This window comes from Vipera ursinii (genome assembly GCF_947247035.1).
Source record: "Vipera ursinii genome assembly, chromosome: 2".
In the NCBI taxonomy this organism is placed as follows: domain Eukaryota; kingdom Metazoa; phylum Chordata; class Lepidosauria; order Squamata; family Viperidae; genus Vipera; species Vipera ursinii.
In genome coordinates this window covers 1,130,148-1,151,846 of record NC_139513.1, presented here as the reverse complement: position 1 = coordinate 1,151,846, position 21,699 = coordinate 1,130,148, and positions in this window count along the sequence as shown.

The window sequence follows — 21,699 nt, the reverse complement described above, 5'->3', positions numbered from 1 at the left end:
TGGTATGGTACGCCCATCTCTTTAAGAACTTGCCACAGTTTGTTATGATCCACACAATCAAAGGCTTTAGCATAGTCAAGGCAGTAATCCATGAAAGGATGCTAACAATTAGTAATTTTTTATTGAATGTTACTCATGTACCTCTCTCTAACAGAAGATCATACTTTTATTTTCTGGATGCTGTAAGGGCCTGCCTCAGCTGAATCTCTCAATAAAGCAGAACTCTTGAAACTGGCATCGTATCAAGAGGAACTTTTATTGAGAGTCAGTGACAGCAAGAGAAGGCAGACAGAATCAGTATGCTACAAGATTTAGAAATATTGCTGAATCTTTGTACTTCAGTTCTGAAGATAATGGCAACACTTGTTCATTTGCAAGATAAACAATCATAGAAGAAAAATTCAAATGTAAAAAGTGTTAAAAGATAAGAAGCCAAGATTTCTGCTTTTAAAATTCTTGGATGTTTCCATTCTAGTTCCATCCATTTCTAAAGAAGAGGGAATTGTACAATCTTTCCCAGCTGAAAGTGTACTTGGATCAGAATGGAGATGTAGCAGCAGATTTGAGGATCACTAGTGTTGTGGTTCTCCCCAAAGATGATGCCATCAACAAGCGAATGGGGACTTTTGAAATACAAAGACTTATAATCAACCAAGATGCTTTGTCACAGTTAAAGTTGCTCAACAAGGTGGGGAAAATATTGATGTCTTTCCTCTTTTTCCCAAAGCTGTTTCAAGTGGGCTAAACCCATTCAAAAAAATGGGTAACCTTCTCTGAGAATTGAATGTATGTAGTAAAACCTCTATAATTTTTCTAGGCATAAAAGCATGCTTCAATTCTATTGACCAAGGTTTCCCTTCTCATGCTCAGTGGTGGGATTCAGCCGGTTTGCACCACTTCGGCAGAACCAGTAGCTAATTCTTTGTTGCTCAGGCCCAGAATGGACTTCCGGAAGCGGCAGCCACACAGAGAATTGGTTGTTCACATATTTGAATCCCACTACTGCTGATATTGTCATGCTTAATCTAGTTGTCAGCTAATCCAAAATGAGATATGGGGTGATTATTTTTTTAAAAAAAAGTTTTATTGATTTTCTAATTTTACATTTAAGTATTTAAAAAGCAACGTGGCCCCTGAGTTAATCGATAGTTCAATAACTATCTACATGGGGCTACCTACATGAGGCTTTCTACAAGCTCTCTACATGGGGCTACCCTTGAAGACCACTCGGAGCCTCCAACTGGTACAGAATGCAGCCGCGAGAGTTGTGTTGGGAGTTTCCCGACACTCCCATGTCACACCATTGCTCCGCGAGCTGCATTGGCTTCCAGTTGTCTTCCGGGTGAGGTTCAAGGTGTTAGTAATGACCTACAAAGCCCTACATGGCATGGGTCCGGAATACCTTGGGGAGCACCTGCAGCCGGCGTCAACTTCCCTCCGCCCAGTTCGCTCCCACAGAGAGGGCCTCCTCAGGGTGCCACCAGTCAAAGAATGCCGACTGGTGGCCCCCAGGGGGAGGGCGTTCTCTGTGGGCGCGCCGGATTTATGGAACCATCTTCCGGTCGAGCTCCAGATGGCACCTGATCTCCGCTCCTTCCGGCGCGATCTTAAAACCCACCTTTTTGAACAAGCCATCCTGGCCTGATGGGATGGGGTTGGGTTTTATAAATTGGTCTTAACTTTTAATCTGTACTAATTTATTACGGGCATTACTGTTTAATTACTTTTTAATAATTTTTAATTTTTGTATCTTGTTTTTATTATGTATTGCCCTGTTCACCGCCCTGAGTCCTTCGGGAGAAGGGCGATATATAAATTAATTAAATAAATAAATAAATAAATAAATAAATAAATAAATAAATAAATAAATAAATAAATAAATATACAAGTATCTTTAGTACAAGTCTCAAACTACTACATTAAATATAAAATCTCTTTTTCCCTTTGTATTTACTGTCTCATGTTTAAATTAATACAATTCTTATTATATCAATTAAATAAAAATAACATTCTTACATTTATCCCAAAAAATTAGCTTATCCATATCCTGATTATTTTAACATTCAGTCTTTATAAACTATCAATGTCCTAATTAGTTGTTCCCAATTTTAGTTTCCCATTAATATTTAAATTTAACATTTAATATTTATAATTTCCAAGTTTTAAATAACCAAGTTACCTTTATCACATTACATCACAAAATCTAATGTTCAGGATATGTGTCTTATCTATTTGAATATATTCTATTTCTCACTATCTTACATCATCTAATTAATATTACAATATAACATTCTTATTTTCTATTAATTTCCAAATGTCTTAAATTTAGTAACCAAAATTTCTCTTATTTCAACATTAAATACTTCCTCTCTTTTTCTCTTAATGTCTACTATCTCATATTTAGGTAGTAGTTTTTTATTATAAAAACTAAGTAAAACATGTTTATTACACTTATCAACAGATTTTTAACTTATATATATATCTTAATTAGAGGGACGCGGTGGCTCAGTGGGTTAGGACGCTGAGCTTGTCGATCAGAAGGTTGGCAGTTTGGCGGGTCGAATCCCGAGTGCCACATAACAGAGTGAGCGCCTGTTACTCGTCCCAGCTTCTGCCCACCTAGCAGTTCGAAAGCACATAAAAATGCAAGTAGAAAAATAGGGACCACTATGGTGGGAAGATAACAGTGTTCCATGCGCCTTTGGCGTCTAGTCATGCTGGCCACATGACCACGGAGACGTCCTCAGACAAGAGCTGGCTCTTCGGCTTTGAAACGGAGATAAGCACCGGCCCCTAGAGTCGAAAACGACTAGCACACATGTGCGGGGGAACCTTTACCTTTACCTTATATATCTTAATTACTTTTACATTCAACCTTTATTAATACATCAATATTCAAATTTAACTTTTAATATTTATACTTCCAAGTTTTAAATGACAAAAGTTTTCTTTATGTCAACTCATAACAAAATCTGATATTCAAAGTACACATCTTGTCTATTTGAATATGTTCTATTTTAATTCTCACTAATAAGTCAAAACCCCAATTTTCTTCAGCCTTGATATTAGAAATAATAAAGAGACAATTTTGAGGGAAATATTACTTAGATTTGAGCATTGGCTTGTAAGAGTGTACTTCATCTGAAAATGCCTTGAATGCAACTGTTTATCTTGATTGTTAGCTGCCTTCGGACGCACTGAGAGGCTACAAATCAAAGTAATAAAAATATGAATGTGTATTTCTCTGTCAGATCGTGTCACCTAATTGTATTCTTTCAACAGAAAGGACCTTGTGTTGGATTCCTTGTGTTAAGTATCTATTTCCCACACAAGGCTCACACTCATGACCCATGTGGTGCACCAAAAGATGCCTAACTCAACCTTTTTGAAGGACACGTTCTCATGTCCTCACCTCCATCTCACCTCATTATACTTTTAGAAACTAGTCAGCCAGTTTTAGTTCACCAGCATGGCAGCCATATAAACTGAACAAATATATATATACAAATAAAGAACATCTTTAAGGTTGACAGCCCTTATTTGTCAATAAAATTAATGAAATGAAAATTTAATAAATCTTCTACAATAAAGTTTACTCTAAAATTTAGTATTTTAGAGTAAATATAATATAATATAATATAGTAAATATAATATTTAGATATTATATTTTTAAATCAAGCATGTATGAAGAATGGCGGGATGCATGTTAATTCCACTATGAGGAGGAAAACACTAGTTATCACTTAATGCTGAAATCTTTTCTCAATTTCATCCCTCCAGACTTTGTTAAGTTGAAAGGTATTTATTGTAATCTGATGGATCAAAAGAAAAAGGGAGGAACTGAATGAGGCATCTGCCTGCAATTGTACCTCCTGCAACCATTTGGAAGGGGTCAGAGATTTCTCATTTGCCTACATGAAGCCCAGAGATGACTTGGCTGATGTTCATGTCTACCTCCATCTTACATGGATGGTGAGTCCTAACATATTTTCTTTGGCATTTCTTCTTTTTCTCTTTAGTCTTTGCCTCAGTCTAAATGTGTGGAAAACTGCCATCCTGGATTTGTCAAGCAGACTCGAGAAGGAGAGCCATTTTGCTGCTATGACTGCATTCCTTGTCCAGAGGGGACCATCTCCATTCAGGAAGGTGGGTGACACCATAGGGAAACTGTTATGTCGTGGGTGTTGTGATTCAGGGTCAGCCTGTGGGTTCGGCAGTTGGGTCGGACGACTCAGAGGAGGAGGAGGAGGGGGGTGTTGAAGAGCTTGCTGAGGGGGTTGGACAGCTTGATGAGAGCCCTCAGCCAGGCCCCTCTCATCTGGTCACGACGCAGACCCAGCTGTGTGAGCCTGACAGCATGGATGAAGATGACCCACATCTGGCCCTGTTCAAGGACGCCCGACGCAGGAGGCAGTCAATCAGGAGTAAACAGAGGAAGGCAATGGGGCTCCTCGGAAGGAGGCAGAGAGAAGTCATGCCCTGAACTGTATTTAAGGGGGAATGCCTGGGAGGGCTGGTTTGCTGAAGACAACCGCTTGAAAAGCTCCTGTTTCTTGGTTCGTGTCTTGTTCTATTTGTTTTTGTAGCAATAAATTTGGCAGGCGTAATTCCAGCCTCTTGCCTTCTTGTAAAAGGGGTTGTCCCTGCCTTTTCTGCAGGGCCGGTAGCAGGCTGGTACAGAACAGTGGGCTCGGGTGAGCAGGAATGAATACAGACAGTTGTTCATAAAGCAACACATCCTTTATTGGTTATGACAGAGCTTAACCTGGGCCGTGCCCAGCCACTACATATATATATACAGTCCAACCCTCTAGCAGCAGCCAATAGAATGGAACCATGCTTCCCGCCAAAGGTCCTTGCAAGGCTGGAGACAGCCTGTCTAGGTTTCAAGGGAGCTATTGGCTCATGTGGTATGGTACCACAAGATCAGTACATAACAGAAACTTTGATCAATATGCATGTTAAAGATACATGTAAGGTTGATTGTTGAGGTCTTAATTTTTCAATTTTCAATTTCTTCCCTAATGGGAGGGAAAAGAAAAAGATCTTGCAGGATGTTGTGGATTGAATAGGAAATGGTAAAGGGTTTCCTGCCTGATCAGGGGGTTGGACTAGATGACCTCCAAGGTACCTTCCTACTTTATTATGATGGTTGTTGTTGTTGTTATTGTTTATTATTATTATTATTATTATTATTATTATTATTATTATTATTATTATTATTATTATTAATCTCTCTTTCATTTGCCAGGGTGGATATTTCCATCCATTTTTTACTTCCTTAGAAGTATCTGCATTCTTTGTAACTTGACAAATGATTTTAGATCAATGGGATCTGCATACCTAAATCAACTTTACATTACAGGCCAAAAGAAACATCAATCAATCCTTCAATTAATCAGTTAATTTTAATCAAGATCATAAATCTTTTTAAACTGAAATATCTAATTGAGAAGAACAATGGGGGGAGAGAAGTAACTGTGTTTAAACATTTTTGGGATAAACATACGTCCATCATCTGAATTTTTTTAAAAAAAAATAAAGAACTAATTAAGAAAGAGGGGAAAAAATAAAATGCTCAGATGGCAGACCTATATTTTTCTGCTTATTTTGTTGTCTGAAAATGGGTAAGCACAGCACACACCCAGTGAGAGCCAAACATAAGATACGGAGTTTCAAAATAAACTTTTATTAAAGATCTCCAGTACCAAACCCTAAGGGTGCTGAGACCTTGGAAAATAGCAAATCGTGATGTTTAATATTGTTGTTTTGAAGAAATGGGGAAGTAAAATTTCACAGAACCTTTATCTTTTGGGGAGTTCTACCTTGCTTTTTATATGCGTGTCTGTTTATCTGTGGAGTTGTATCATTTTCTCCATAGAATTGTCTTGCAGAAAGCTCTACCTGTCCTTTATCTCTATGTTTAGTTACAGTTGCTTATTTTTTGTAACTTTAACAATTAACAGCCTTGGTGGAGCAGTGGGCTGATGCCTCCTTAAGTAACACCAGCTGCCTGCCATTAGTGCAGGTTCGCATCCCACCAGGCTCAAGGTTGACTCAGCCTTCCATCCTTCCGAGGTAGGTAAAATGAGGACCCAGATTGTTGGGGGCAATTAAGCTGACTTTGTAATAATGCTGCTTGGGGGAGGGGCGAAAGTCCTAATAAGCAGGCATATACGTAGAATGAAGGCTACTGCTAAGTTTGTAAAGCCGCCCTGAGTCTTCGGAGAAGGGCGGGATATAAATGGAATAAAAAAGAACAACTTAATTCCTGGCAGTATTATTACGTTTCCTTTATTTCAAACTAACGCAGGTAGTACAGTTTCTTTATTCTTTCCTACGATGGGTGTCTATTGATTCTTAATAGATGAGCCATCAGGTGGGTCAGTCATCAGTAACTGAGTTTAAACATCCTTGGGATAAACATATGTCCATCATCTGAAAAAAAATATAAACAAAATATAAATATATAAGAAAACAAAAAAGTTAAAGGAGCAGACTTGATGGAGCACTAGGTCTTTTTCTGCCAACAATTTCTGTTTCTATATTTTTATCCCATAATCATGAGGTTGCTCTTGAAAAAAACACCTTGAATTTACAGATGGTCCAGAATGCAAAGCCATGAACAATGTTGGGTTTCCTTATGTTCTTCCACAGAACACCCATATGGTGCTGGCTTCACAGGCTCCCAGTTTTTTTCCAAATGCAATTAAATTCACCTTTTAAACCCTCCATGAGACAGAACAAGGGTATCTGCAGGGCCTCCTCTCCTTGAGGATATCTGCTTGTCTCACCAGAGCAGATATAATTGGCATGCAAAACATTGCCACTTTATGGATCCTCAAAAGCCTCCCGTTTCAGATGCAGTTCCTGACCAGATATGGCACCAGATATTTCTTCTTTTAATTTTATTTTTTTTATTGTTATTATTAGTTTTTTTTATATTGGGGAAATTTTTTGCTGGACTATAAGAATATACCATTTACTGAGGCTTTCCTGTTTCTCAGTATCACATCTCATCCAAAGGGTTTTTTTTTTTTGAAATTTGAAAGACTATAAAAGAAATGCTATTTTGTTTTCTCAGATACTGAAAAATGCACCAAGTGCCCAGATGATCAATATCCAACCAAGAATCGAGTCGAATGTATTACAAAAAAAATAACCTTCCTGTCCTATGAAGAACATCTGGGCATCATCCTCATCTCCTTTGCTCTACTCTTGTTCCTAACCACAGGCTTTGTTTTAATCATATTCATTAAATACATAGAAACTCCCATTGTCAAAGCCAACAACCGGGACATCTCCTACATCCTCCTGGTCTCCCTCCTGCTTTGTTTTTTGTCTCCCTTTCTCTTCATTGGGCAACCAAGGAAAGGCACCTGCCTTCTCCGACAAACAATGTTCAGTATTGTCTTCTCAGTAGCCGTGTCTTCTGTGTTGTCCAAAACAATCATGGTAGTGCTGGCCTTCCTAGCCTCAAAACCAGGGAACAGGATGAGAAGTTGGTTGGGGAAGAGCTTGGCCAACTCCATCATCCTTTCTTGTTCAGGGGTCCAAATTTTTATCTGTACCATGTGGCTAGGAGTTTCTCCACCATTCCCTGACTCTGACCTGCACTCCCAGCCTGGAGAGATCATCCTTCAATGCAACGAAGGCTCTGTCACTATGTTTTATATTGTCCTCGGCTACATGGGTTTCCTGGCTGCCATTTGCTTCACGGTGGCTTTCCTGGCCAGGAACCTGCCTGGAGCTTTCAATGAAGCCAAGCTGATCACCTTCAGCATGCTGGTCTTCTGCAGTGTCTGGGTCTCCTTCCTCCCCACCTACCTGAGCTCTAAAGGAAAATACATGGTGGCTGTGCAGGTCTTCTCCATCTTGTCTTCTGGTGCTGGACTGTTGGGCTGCATCTTCTTCCCCAAGTGCTACATTATCCTCCTCAGACCAGACCTAAATACTAAGGAACATCTAATGGTAACAGTAGGGACCTGATAATAAAATGGTTTCTTATGCTCATAACATTTGATTATTGATTGCAATTGTTGTTGGTTGATATGCTTCATTGTCCTCTAGTTGACAGTTTGGTTATTTAAAATCCAACCAAAATAAAAATAGTTAGATTAATAAAATTAAAATCTAACATAACCATCTAATAATAAAATTAATTAATAATTAATATTTGTGGTTTTTTAAGTGTTGGTAGTCCTCCTTTTCCTTACCCTACAGGTTAGCACATAATAATAATAATAATAATAATAATAATAATAATAATAATAATAATAATAATAATAATAATAATAATAATAATAATAATAATAATATGATGATGATGATGATGATGATGATGATGATGATGATGATGATGATGATGATGATGATGGTGGTGGAAGGGACCTTGGAGGTCAACTAGTCCAACCCCCTGTTCAGGCAGGAAACCCTGTACCATTTCAGACAAATGGCTGTCCAGTCTCTTCTTAAAAACTGCCAGTGTTGGTGCACTGGAGGCTGGTTGTTCCACTGATTAATTGTTCTAACTGTCAGGAAATTTCTCCACCAAAGAGACCTAAAACAAGATGGATTGATGGCATCAGCAAGTATTGCAGGCCGAATTGGCAAAAAAAAGCTCAGGCCAATATTTGGAAATAAACTTCTGTTTGGTTATCAATGACAGACACTCGCAGATACAGAACTTTTATTATGCACATTAAAAAATGACAATATTATGTTCTGGTTTTGATGTCGTGATTAAATGGATGCAGGAAAATGGGCTCTGTCTTTCATGTTCAGTTTCGTACTTCTTTTGAATAGAAATTGTTAGGCATATGGTGTTAGCCTACAATGTTGGGTTGAAAATATATTAACCATAATGCTATGTCTTTAAGTTGTTAATTGGCCAATGGGTGTGTAAGTGTTCTCATGGCCATAAGAGGAAGCTAGGAAGTAGCTTCTCTCTCTCTCTCTGAATTCACTGATCTCTACTATTACTGTTTTTGCTCTGCTGTTGGTTTACTACTGTTGTAAACCTGAACTGTGTATTGACCTCTGGACCGGTAAGAAGACTTTGTAGTTTGGATTTCTCCTTGGACTGTTGCTATTGTGAATGACTTGGACTGTTTATTTTTGACTGTGCATTTTTGTTCTTACACTACCTTAAAGTAAACTACTTTTTGTTTTTATAACTCAGTGTATTCTTGTGTGACTTTTACTGCTCTCAGTACCCTTCCTTGTCTGTGCAACTCTTTGGTAGCACAAGGAGACTCTGCACAACAAATTCCTTAACAGAAATATTGCTTCCAAATACAGGCAGCTTTTCCTGCCTTTCCAAATCTCTACCTTAATTCGAAATAAACATTATTGAACTCCCTGACATGCCACAAAGACTTTGAGGAAAGAAAAGATGGATTATTAGATTCAAGTCTGGTAAAAGGATTTAAGCTCAATCAGACTAACAATTTACATTATGAGCAGGACAGAATTCTTAATTCCTGCCATTCACTCTTTGCCAGTGAACTCAGCATTTTGTCTGGAAGGATCATGGCAGGAAGGGAATTTCATGGGGAGAGGAATCAGCTATGGGACTCGGTCCTAAGGATCAAGACTCTGAGATTAACTCCATTGTTCTGGATGGGAGTTGAAGGAAACATTTTAGTTTAGTTTAGTTTATTAATATTTCTATACCGCCCTTCTCCCAAAGGACTCAGGGCGGTGAACAGGGCAAGAATAAAAATACAAAATTACAAATATTAAAAAGAGATTAAATAAATGCCCACTAAAAAACACTCAATACAATACAATTAAAACCCCAATAAAACAGCAATAAAAACCCCCACCAATCCCCCATCAGGCCAGGCCGGCTTGTTCAAATAAAAATGTTTTTAGATCGCAGCGAAAGGAGCGAAGATTGGGCGCCATCTGGAGCTCTACTGGTAACTGATTCCATAGTTCCGGGGCGCCCACAGAGAAGGCTCTCCCCCTGGGGGCCACCAATCGACATTCTCTGATTGGTGGCACCGTGAGGAGGCCCTCTCTGTGGGAACGCACAGGGCGCAGGGAGGTTGATGCCGGCAGCAGGTGTTCCCTAAGGTACTCCAGACCCCTGCCATGTAGGGCTTTGAACACCATTACTAGTACCTTGAATCTTAAAAAGGAAGAAAAAATATCCATATCCATGGGCATTGTGTATAACAAGGCTTTTCAATCTTTTTACCCTTTGTACCACTTTTAGGATATTGTTTTTATTCCCCTCCCCTGTCTGTCCGGTGGTTGTATCAGGTTTTGGTCACTTCACATGACCCTGGGACATTGTGACTGCCATAAATATGAATCAGTTGCCAAGCATCACAAGACCCTGGAGATTCTGCAACATTCCAGCTGATCAGTGCTTCTTCTGGACTCAAAAGCCCCAGCATCAGCACTGAGCTCCAGCTGGAGCCTGGCGCTGATCCTGGTGCTGATTCTGGCACTTCTGCTGAGCCCTGACAGCCCTGCAGCTCCAGCCATCTCTCGCTCAGGCTTGTGCAATGCTGCCACCAGTTTAGCTCATTCCCCTTCCCCACTACCACTTCTCTAGGATGGTCGCGTACCACCTGCCAGGTCCCAATGTACCAGGTGGTTGAAAAGCCCCAGTGTATAAGATTCTCTTCCTGGTAAATTATTTTAGTATCATTCTTAGATGGATGAAAGGATGGATGGATGGATACACAGTATGTTAAACCAAAGAATAAATTTATAATTTATCATATAAATCAGAATTTTAATAGAAATTCCGTGGACTTCAGTAATCCTTTACCCTGAAGTATAGGATTACAGCCTTGACTATTAAAGCCTGGAAACCTTTCTTTTCCCCTCCCCCAAAATATAAAAAATAGACATTCTGACTTCATAAATATAAAAGTCTTCTGTTGAGATTCAGGTTGTGGTTAATTAGGCAAAGGCGGGTCAGGCAGATCCTCAATTCCCAATTCTGTTCAAAAGAGCTTTCTGGGTCCAGAGGAGGCCTGAATCCTTTGTAGTGGGGGGGGGGCTGGAGGGGTCAAACTCCCTCCTGGCCCAGCCCCAGCCCCAGCAGGCCAGAGCCGGGTCCTCCCCACCTCCTGCAGCCGAAGGAGGCAGCAGAGTCCGAATCTGCCTCACAGTTGTGTACCTGGACATAGCCAGTAGCACAAAGGGAGGGGTGTCCATCAGTTGCCTCACCTGGCAACCTCTGGGCTCCTTTTCTGCTTCCCACCACCAACACCCCAAAATTGTGATTTTCTCTGAATTCTCTCTGCAATCCCCAGCCCTACACAAACACACACACACACACACAGAGAGAGAGAGAGAGACACCAACTCCTTTCTACAACCCCCAAAGAGGTGCTTGACAGCCTGAAGCTCTTGGCTCCTCTGAAGCAGAACCGAGAAACTGGCCGTGATCCAGCAGGCAACAAGCCCAGATTCTTCTCTGGGGCAGCTCTGGGACTATCCCGCTCTGCCCCCTTGCTGAGTCTCCAGATGGGGTGGCCCCTCGGTCCTCTGCCCTACTGAAAGAGGCTGAGGGGGCCACTCTCAACTCCCAAAAAGACCCCAGACAGCCCAGAAAATAAACCAATGGAGGGTTGGGAAACATCACTGGAGGCTCAAAGGATCCAAAGACTCCAATTCTCCTCATTCACACATTACATAGAGACTCAGCTCTCTGGGTCAGGCAGGGGGGGAGAGAGCGCTGATGGTCAGGAAAGGTGGAAGGAAGGAGAAGAAAAGGGGCACTAGCATGGAGGGGGAGGGACTCAGTTTTGAGCAATGGGGGGACGGTGACAGAAGACTTGGACGACTGGATGGAGAGGGTCCTCCAGAGCAGAAGGGGGAATTATGGTAACTTCACGTAATAATAATAATAATAATAATAATAATAATAATAATAATAATAATAATAATAATAATAATAATAATAATAATATAAAGTTGGAAGGGACCTTGGAGGTCATATAGTCCAACCCCCTGCTAAGGCAGGAAACCCTATACCATTTCAGACAGATGGCTGTCCAGTCTCTTCTTAAAAACTTCCAGTGTTGGAGCATTCACCACCTCTGGAGGCAGGTTGTTCCACTGGTTAATTGTTCTAACTGTCAGGAAGTTTCTCCTTAGTTCTCGGTTGCTTCTCTCCTTGACTAGTTTCCATCTGTTGCTTCTTGTCCTGCTTTCAGGTGCCTTGGAGAACAGCTTGACTCCCTCTTCTTTGTGGCAGCCCCTGAGATATTGGAACACTGCTATCATGTCACCCCTCACCCTTCTCTTCATTAAACTACACATACCCAATTCCAGCAACCGTTCCCTATATGTTTTAGCCTCCAGCCCCCTAATCATCTTTGTTGCTCTTCTCTGTACCCTTTCTAGAGTCTCGGCATCTTTTTTACATCGTGGTGACCAAAACTGGATGCAGTATTCCAGGTGTGGCCTTACCCATTGTAAAGTGGTATTAGTACTTCACTTGATCTTGATTCTATCCCTCTGTTAATGCAGCCTAGCACTGTGTTGGCTTTTTTGGCAGCTGCAGCACACTGCTGGCTCATATTTAACTGATTGTCTACTAAGACTCTGAGATCCCTCTCACAGTTACTACTATTGAGCAAGGTACCACCTATACTATACCTATGCATTTGATTTTTTCTGCCTAAATGTAGAACCTTACTTTTTTCACCATTGAATTTCATTTTGTTAGATAGTGCCCAGTGTTCGAGTCTGTCCAAATCCTTCTGTATCTTAAGCCTATCTTCTGGAGTAGAGGTGTCAAACTCAATTTCATTGAGGGCCGCATCAGCATTGCGGTTGCCCTCAAGGGGCCGGGTGGGTATGGCCAGGGTGGGCGTGGCCTACTGAGTGGGCGTGGCTAGAGTGCATACAGCCTACTGGGTGGGCATGGCCAGCTCTACATCGTTCACATCAAGGGTGCCTATGGGGGCCTGGGCAGGAGTGGGACAGATCAAAGGGTCTCTGGCAGAAGGAGAAGAGTCTCTGGGCCAGGGCCAAGGCAGTGGGGGCCGTTCCCTCACTGTTTCCAGGATGGCTTCATGGGCCACATGAAACCACTTCGCGGGCCAGATCCGGCCCCCGGGCCTTGTGTTTGACATGTCTGTTCTGGAGTATTGGCTATTCCTGCCAGCTTGGTGTCGTCTGCAAATTTGATGAGTTCCCCATCTATCCCCTCATCCAAATCATTAATTTTATTTATTTTATTTAATAATATTTCTATACCGCCCTTCTCCCGAAGGACTCAGGGTGGTGAACAGGGCAAGAATAAAAATACAAATTACAAAAGTTAAAACTAAATTAAATTAATGCCCACATACTAAAATACATATTTAAAACCTAATAAAATAACAATAGCAAACCCCCCCCCAATCCCCTCATCAGGCCAGGCCAGCTTGTTCAAAAAAGTATGTTTTTAGCTCGCGGCGAAAGGAGCGAAGGTCGGGCGCCGTCTGGAGCTCAACCGGTAGCTGGTTCCATAGCTCCGGGGCGCCCACAGAGAAGGATCTCCCCCTGGGGGCCACCAGTCGACATTCTCTGACCGGTGGCACCCTGAGGAGGCCCTCTCTGTGGGAACGCACAGGGCGGAGGGAAGCTGATGCCGGCAGCAGGTGCTCCCTAAGGTACTCCGGACCCATGCCATGTAGGGCCTTAAACACCATTACCAGTACCTTGAATCTCACCCGGAAGACAACTGGTAACCAATGCAGCTCACGGAGCAGAGGTGTAATGTGGGAGTATCGGGAGACTCCCAACACAACTCTCGCGGCTGCATTCTGTACCAGTTGGAGCTTCCGGGTGGTCCTCAAGGGCAGCCCCATGTAGAGAGCGTTGCAGTAGTCAAGTCGAGAGGTCACGAGCGCATGAGTGACCGTGCATAGATCATCTCGGCTTAGATAGGGCCGCAACTGGCGCACCAGGCGAACCTGGGTGAAAGCCCCCCTAGTCACAGCTCCTATATGGTCTTCCAGGGTGAGCTGTGAATCTAGGAGGACTCCCAAGTTGCGAGCCCTATCTACGGGGGTAATAATTCACCCCCCATAGTGAGAGGTGGAATGTCCGAATAAACCCGGGATGAAGGTATGCAAAGCCACTCGGTCTTGTCGGGGTTGAGTTGAAGTCTGTTCCTCCCCATCCAGACCTGAACCGCCTCCAGGCAACGGGACATCACATTGAGGGCATCACTGGGGTGGTTTGGGGTCGAAAGGAAAAGCTGGGTATCATCAGCATACTGATGATACCCAACTCCAAAACCACGAATGATCTCACCCAGCGGTTTCATATAGATGTTGAACAGGAGAGGCGAGAGGACCGACCCCTGAGGAACTCCACAAATGAGAGACCTCGCGGTCGACCTCTGCCCTCCTGCCAACACCGACTGTGAACGTCCCTGGAGATAAGAGGAGAACCACTGTAAAACCGTGCCTCCCACTCCCAATCCCCTGAGACGCCGCAGCAAGATACCATGGTCAATGGTATCGAAAGCCACTGAGAGGTCTACCAGGACCAGAACAGAGGAATGCACCCTGTCCCGAGCCCTCCAGAGATCATTCACCAGCGCGACCAATGCCGTCTCCGTGCTGTACCCGGGCCTGAAACCCGATTGGTATGGGTCTCGATAATCCGCTTCATCCAGGACCAGAGGGAGCTGATGTGCCACCACACTCTCAACAACCTTCGCAAGAAAGCGAAGGTTGGAGACAGGACGAAAGTTGTTCAATACAGCTGGGTCCAAGGCAGGCTTCTTGAGGAGAGGCCTCACCACCGCCTCTTTCAAGACGGCGGGGAAGCTACCCTCACTCAGAGAAGCAGATATAACTGCCTGGAACCAGCTGCGTGTCCTCTCCTGGGCTGCATAGACCAGCCAGGAAGGGCACGGGTCCAATAAACATGTGGTGGTGCTCAGCCTCCCCATGATCCTGTCCACTTCCTCCGGAGTCACAGAATCAAACTCCTCCCAGTTGATATCGACAAGACCGCCCGCGACCTGCTCGACAGACTCTGCCCAGTCAGAGTCCAGACCAGTCCGAATCCGAGCGATTTTGTCCGACAGATGCTGGTTAAACTCCTCGGCACGACCCTGCAAGGGTTCCTCCTTCACCTCCTGATTCAGGAGGGAGCGAGTCACCCTAAACAGGGCGGCCTGGCGATTATCTGCGGACGCGATAAGGGTGGTGAAGGGGTTAGACCTCGCCTCCCTTATCGCAGCGAGATAAGACCTAGTATAGGTTCTTAGTCGCAATCGGTTGGATTCGGATCGGCTGGATCTCCAACCGCTCTCTAGGCCCCGTCTCCGACGCTTCATCTCCCGGAGCTCCACGGAGAAACATGGAGCTCGACGGGATCTGCACCAGGTCAGGGGCCGCAGGGGTACAACTCGGTCAAGAGCCTCAGTGGCTGCCCTTTCCCAGGCTTCCACTAAGGCGTCTGCCGAGCTGTGAGCAAGGGAGGCAGGTGGGGACCCCAGCGCCGCCTGGAACCTCTGGGGATCCATTAAGCGTCTGGGGCGGTACCATTTAATTGGTTCCACACTCCCACGGCGGGGGGTGGCAAAATGGAAGACCAGCCGCAGGAGATGATGATCGGTCCATGACAGGGGCATAACAATTGGGGAGCCCCCACCAAGATCATCTAACCACCGTCCAGATAAGAAAACTAAGTCAAGAGTGTGGCCTCCCTCATGAGTCGGTCCCGAAATTACTTGCATCAGGTCCATGGCCGTCATGGAAGCCATGAACTCCCGAGCCAACTCAGATGATCCTCCCAGCGATGGTAGATTGAAGTCCCCCAAAACTATAAGTTTCGGGAACTCAATCACCAACCCAGAGAGGACATCGAGAAGCTCAGGCAGGGCTGCTGCTATGTGACTAGGCGAAAGGTACACCAGCAGCAAGCCCAACTGCGCACCAGGGCCGCATCTCAAAAAGAGAGACTCACACCCGACTATCTGGGGAACGGTGGCCTCCCGCGGACATAAGGTCTCCCTCATAACAACAGCCACACCCCCACCCCTGAGTTACTGACTCCCAAAACCAGACCAGGATGCATTTTATCTTCAATCCTCTTCAGTTCAATTGACTTCAATACCAATATGGCAAACCTGTTAAGAAGTTACAGGCTATAAATAAATGTCCGCTACTGGAAATTCCTCATCAGAAGTCAGAAAGTGTGTTCAGCACCTCAGCCCAGAGAAGCTGGAACTGGAGGCTGTGAGAGAGGAATCCATGAAGAAGATGGAGCTTGATCTGCAGCTGAAATGAAGGGAGATTGCTGAGAAAGAGCACCTCAGGAGAACAAGAAAAAACATCAAAACTGGTGACAGAGTTGCAACACCATGTCATCTTCATTTACTCTCTTCTCCCTAGTAGAACCCATAACTTGGGAGAATGGAAATCCAGTTCATAAAGAACCAGGAAAGAGATGAGATTCAGACCTCACTAATTATCTTTGAAGATACCGGCCAAGCTTACACCACTATAAAGCCCAGGATATGATTCATATACAGTATCTCTTGTCTTGAAGAATTGCTTAAGCCAAATATTGGTTGATGTGTGTGCTGAGGAAAAAGAGGAAAACCAATAGCTTAAAAAAATAATACTTATTCATTCGTTTGTTTGTTTACTTATTTATTATTAATCTTTTGATGATTATCTTGAGTTTTCATTTAACTAACAAACATCACATATTTATTTCCTTCAGTTTTAACAAACATAAGTTGTCAAGCAAATCCAAAAGGAGAATATATAACCAGTAATAATGATTAATTAGAAGTTCCCAGCCTAAGAAATAATTTCACAATCATTCCCCTGATTTTGCCATTAGATGTTCCCTAGTGTTTAGATCTGGTCTCAGTATGATAATATAGCACTTGGGAAAGAAGATGCAGCTCAACAATCCAGCACCAGAGGCCAAGATAGAGAAGACCTGCACAGCCACCATGTATTTTCCTTTAGAGCTCAGGTAGGTGGGGAGGAAGGAAACCCAGACACTGCAGAAGACCAGCATGCTGAAGGTGATCAGCTTGGTTTCATTGAACTTTCCAGGCAGGTTCCTAGCCTGGAAAGCTACAGTGAAGCAAATTGCAGCAAGGAAGCCCATGTAGCCAAGGACAACATAAAACATGGTGACAGAGCCTTCACTGCATTTAAGATTAATCTCTTCAGGCTGGGAATGCAGATCAGAGTCAGGAAATGGGGGAGAAACTCCCAACCACATGGCACAGATGAGAATTTGGACAGCAGAACAAGAAAGGATGATGGAGTTGGCCAAGCTCTTTCCCAACCATCTTTTCACTTTATTGCCTGGTTTTGAGGCTAGGAATGCCAGCACTACTGTGATTGTTTTAGCCAACACAGACGACACGGCTACTGAGAAGGCAATGCTGAACATTGTTTGTCGGAGAAGGCAGGTGGCTTTCCTTGGTTGGCCAATGAAGAACAAGCTGGATAAGAAGCAAACCAGAAGGGAGACCAGGAGGATGTAGGAGAGGTCCCGGTTGTTGGCTTTGACAATAGGAGTTTCAAGGTACTTAATGAATATGATTAAAACAAAGCCTGTGATTAGGAACAAGAGTAGAGCAAAGGAGATGAGGATGATGCCCAGATGTTCTTCATAGGACAGGAAGGTTATTCTTTTTGGGATACACTGGACTTGGTTCTCAGTTGGATATTGATCATCTGGGCACTTGGTGCATTTTGTGCTATCTGAGAAAAGAAAGTAATATTTTTATAGTCTTTGAAATTTCAAGAGAAACTTTGTATAAGATGTGATACAGAGAGACAGAAAAATCTCAGTAAATGAAATATACAACAATAAAAAAATCCCCAATACATACAACTATAAAAAGAACAACAGCAACATAAATTTAAAAGAAAATCTATCTAGTGCTGCATCCTCCCTTCTCTGAGGTAATCCACCAGATTGTTACCCTGCACTGACCTTAAAGGTAAAGGTAAAGGTTCCCCCACACCTGCGTGCTAGTCGTTTCCGACTCTAGGGGCCGGTGCTCATCTCCGTTTCGAAGCCAAAGAGCCAGCGCTTGTCCAAGGACGTCTCCGTGGTCATGTGGCCGGCATGACTAGACACCAAAGGCGCATGGAACACTGTTACCTTCCCACCATAGTGGTCCCTATTTTTCTACTTGCATTTTTATGTGCTTTCGAACTGCTAGGTGGGCAGAAGCTGGGACGAGTAACAGGCGCACACTCTGTTATGCGGCACTCGGGATTCGACCCGCCAAACTGCCGACCTTCTGATCAACAAGCTCAGCGTCCTAACCCACTGAGAATGGTTGAGAGAAGTAGCAAATGGTTGAGAGAAGTAGCAAGTCTCCAGAGCTTTAAGAGGGTGGGGGCCTATTCAATTTCAAGGTGGAGTAGGTCCAATAAGGCAGGAATTGCACCAGAAAAGGCAGGCTTCTGATGATCCATAAAGTGGGAATCTTTTAAGGGAACATATAGTTTGCATGCCAATTATTATATGCTCTGGTGGGAGAAGCAGATATCTTCAAGGAGAGGTAGCCGAGCAGATACCTTGGTTCTGTCTCATGGAGGGTTTGAAAGTTGAATTTAATTGCACATGGAAAGAAACTGGGATTCTGTGGAGCCTGCACACTAGGGGTGTCCTATGGAAGAACACACGGAAACTCAACACTGTGCATGACTTTGCATTCTGGACTATTTGTAAATTCCAGGTGAATCCTGAATCCTCTGTTTGGTTTTCATTGTTCCTTTAACCCAACATCTCTCCCTCTATTGTTCCTCCCAATTAGACATTGCAGATTATAAGGATATATGATCTTACTAAAGGTTAACTGATCAAATGAATGATTGATCGATGCATCTATCAGCCTGTAATGTAAAGTTGGTTTAGGTAAACAAAACCCATTGATCTAAAATCATTCCTGAAGTTACAAAGAATACAGATATTTCTAAGAAAGATAAATATGGATGGAAACATCCAAACTGGGAAATGAAAGAGAGATTTCCCATGCAACCCACAACTTCCTTCTTCTTGCCTGATCCTTCAAAATACTTTTCTTATTCTTCCCATTTAGGGAAGAAATTGGACACCATGAAAATTGAGAACTAAACAATCCAACTTACATGTGTCTTTAACATGTATATTGATCAAAGTTTCCCTATGGTGTCACCCACCTTCCTGAGTGGAGATGCTCCCATGTGGACAAGGAATGCAGTCGTAGCAGCAAACTGGCTCTCCTTCTCGAGCCTTCTGGACAAATCCAGGATGGCATTTTTCCACACATTTAGACTGAGGCAAAGACTAAACAGAAAAAAGAAATGCCAAAGAAAATATGTTAGGACTCACCATCCATGTATGATGGAGGTAGAAATAAACATCAGCCAAGTCGTCTCTGGTCTTGACATATGCAAATACGAAATTTCTGACACCTTCCAAATGGTTGTAGGAGATACAATTGGAGGAAGATGCTTCATTTATTCCTCCTTTTCTCTTCTGATTTATAAAGTTCCTTTCTACTTAACAAAGTCTGAATCAAGATAAACAGTTGCATTCAAGGGATTTTCAGATGAAATGCACTCTTACAAACCAATGCCCAAATCTAAGTAATATTTCCTTCAAAACTGCTCTTTTTTACCTCTGATATCCGGAATTCTTTTTCACCAAAGTCATGTTTCAGTACTTCAGTTTTCAAGCCATTATCATGGTGAGATAGGTAGCAAATAAATTTAATCAATCAATCCATAAATAAGCTCATATCAGACCAGTCATTATTATTATTTTTATTGAAAAGTTTTAAAATACATTTTGGAATACAAAACCCCTCCCCTCCCCCTCCTCTCTCCCCAAACCTCCCCAAGTCTCCCCTCCCCTCCCCCCTCCCCGACTTCCCAGAGCTAAATACAGGGTATAAAAATACAAACAAACATAATCTAAAATATGCAAACAACAATAAGATTAAATTCTATCGCACTTTAACACTTAATAAAATGACTACAAGCTAGTTATACATCATATAGATCCACTACTTATTCAAATGCTAAGTGAAACTTTTTAGTCCCATATTTATTCTGAATATAATCTATCCATCTCTTCCACTCCACAATGTATCTCTGTTGCGATTGATCTTTCAAATATGCTGAGATCTTTGCCATCTCCGCCAAGTTAGAAACTTTCAAAGTCCACTCTTCTATAGTCGGCAGTTCTTCCTTCTTCCAATATTGCGCTACTAAAAGTCTCGCTGCCGTAATTAAATTCAACATCAATTTAGTATCTACAATGGTGGTATCTATGATAATACCCAATAAAAACAATTGCGGAGAAAACTTTATCCTTTTCTTAAATATTTTTTGCATATTCCACCAAATTTTAATCCAAAAAGCTTTAACCTTTTTACAAGTCCACCATATATGAAAATACGTTACATCCTCACAACCACACCTCCAACATTTGGGCTGGCAGTTCGGATACATACTTGCTAATTTTTTAGGAACTAAATGCCACCTGTAAAACATTTTATAAAAATTCTCTCTTAAATTTTGGGCCTGTGTAAATTTTACATTTCTCACCCAGATCTTTTCCCAAGTATCCATTGTAATAACTTCTTGAAAATTCTGAGCCCATTTTATCATACAATCTTTAACAAGTTCCATCTCTGAATCAATTTCTATCAATGCAATATATATCCTTTTTATATGTGTTTGACCTTGATCTCTAATTTGCTTTACCAAGTTTTCATCAGTCATCGAAAAACCAGTTTTCTGGTCCTCTTTCCACCTAGCCTGTAATTGCCCATATTGAAACCAAGTTTGTACAATCTTTTCTTCTTTTAAAATGTTATATGACTTTAATTGCCATACATTCCTTTCCAAACTTAAAATTTCCTTATATGTAGTCACATCAAACGCCCTTCGCCCAGTGCGCTCCCACAGGGAGGGTCTGCTCAGGGTTCCGCCGGTGAGAGATTGCCGGCAGGTGACACCCAGGGATAGGGCCTTCTCAGTGGGAGCGCCTGCCCTCTGGAACCAGCTGCCGGTGGAGCTGAGAACTGCCCCCGACCTCCGATCATTCCGCCAGGGCCTGAAGACCTGGCTCTTTGAGCTCTCGGGCCCAGGCTGAGGAGAAATTTTTAATTGGGGTTTTAAGTGTACAGGGTCAATTTAATATTTTTTAATTTGGTTTTAACTTTTGTATGGTGGATTTTTTAATTCCCTGTAAACCGTCCTGAGTCCTCAGGGAAAGGGCGGTATATAAATGTAACTAAATAAATAAATAATAAAATAAATAAATAAATCCCACATTTATATTTTCTATTGCGTGTTTAGGTATTGCCCAAATAGGTATCTTATAATTTAACTTATTTCTATACTTTTTCCAGACTCGCAACAGAGCACACCTTAAAATATGTATCTTAAACACATTATTCACCTTCTTATCACATAATAAATATGCATGCCATCCAAATAACAAATCATGACCCTCAAGATTTAATAATCTCGCTTGTGTTAAATTAAACCAGTCACTTATCGCTGACAAAGCAGCGGCCTCATAATATAATTTGAAATTAGGCATTTTAAGACCACCTCTTTCACATTATTATTTCATGTGAACTGAAACCCTTGGGCCTCCTTCCTAACTTCCACTATTTCAGTGGGGTTAGAGAGATAAACATGTTCTCAGCTGATTGAAAACATCCCAGAGTATAAGCCTGCAATTT